Genomic DNA, 1086 nt, shown 5'->3' with positions numbered 1-1086 from the left:
AGAAATATTATCAAAGAAAATCAAATACCAGGTTGTTTGGAACAGGAAACAAAACTGGACAAAGAAAAATGTTAATCTTTAAGGAGATTTTTAACATATGCTACAAAGAGACAATTTCTAGACTTTTGATCAGCAGCTAAAGATTAATTAGAGAAAATGAGGGCCTGGAAGGATGGCTCNGAGGTAGAGAATATTGGGGGCTCTTGTAGAAGATATAGGTTCAATTCTAACACCCACATAGCAGCTCACAGCATTCTGGATCTCCAGTTCTAAGGGATTGGGCTCCCTGCTCTCCACAGACAATAGCCACACACATACATACAGTCAGGTAAATCACTTATAAAACAAAAATAAGCGAATCTTTCTTTAAAAATGAAAATCAAATGTGCCAACTACTCTCTCAGTGGAGCATTTGACCAAAAACAAGTGCACATACTTCTTGTGTCAAAGCATGAGAAAAATGTACTGTTATAATACTGAAATATCAATTTTATCTATCAGATTGGGATGAGGAATATAAGAAAAACATTATAGTACTTGTGTTAACCTGCAGTAAAACAATAAAATTTCAGCAGACAGTAAATTCACAAAGCAAAAAACTGNTTTCCCCCAAGGCTCAATAAACCTATTAGTATGTAAATAACTGTGTGCAGTTCCACAGAAAGAGGATTCTGGTCTCTACTTTCTCTGAAGTCCATGAGTCTTTCCTCAAGTGAGACAAACTAAAGCTACCGGGGCTTGGGTAGGAACAAAAAAAGAGAACATAAAGCAATAAGAAAATGAAAAGATAGTGCAGACCAACTTTGATTGCTGTACTTTAAAAATGNCATACTTCTCTAAGGATATATTGTGCTAGTTCAGCATTCTCTGGGACTTCAGTGACCAGTTCTGTCTGGACACTGGTAGGAAGGGTACANTGTGAAAATATGTAATAAAAATCCTTCATATGACCATGGTGACCTTTTGAGCATAAATATTTTTAAAAGTGCTACTGAGATCAACTCTGTAATGATCAAGAAAGACAATAATGTGTCTGAAATATAAGGTATGCTTCCTTTTTGTTTGTTTGTGTGTGTGTGTGTGTGT

This window comes from Mus caroli, unplaced genomic scaffold (assembly GCF_900094665.2).
Source record: "Mus caroli unplaced genomic scaffold, CAROLI_EIJ_v1.1 scaffold_16656_1, whole genome shotgun sequence".
Lineage (NCBI taxonomy): Eukaryota > Metazoa > Chordata > Mammalia > Rodentia > Muridae > Mus > Mus caroli.
Note: the sequence above shows the minus strand (reverse complement) of the source record.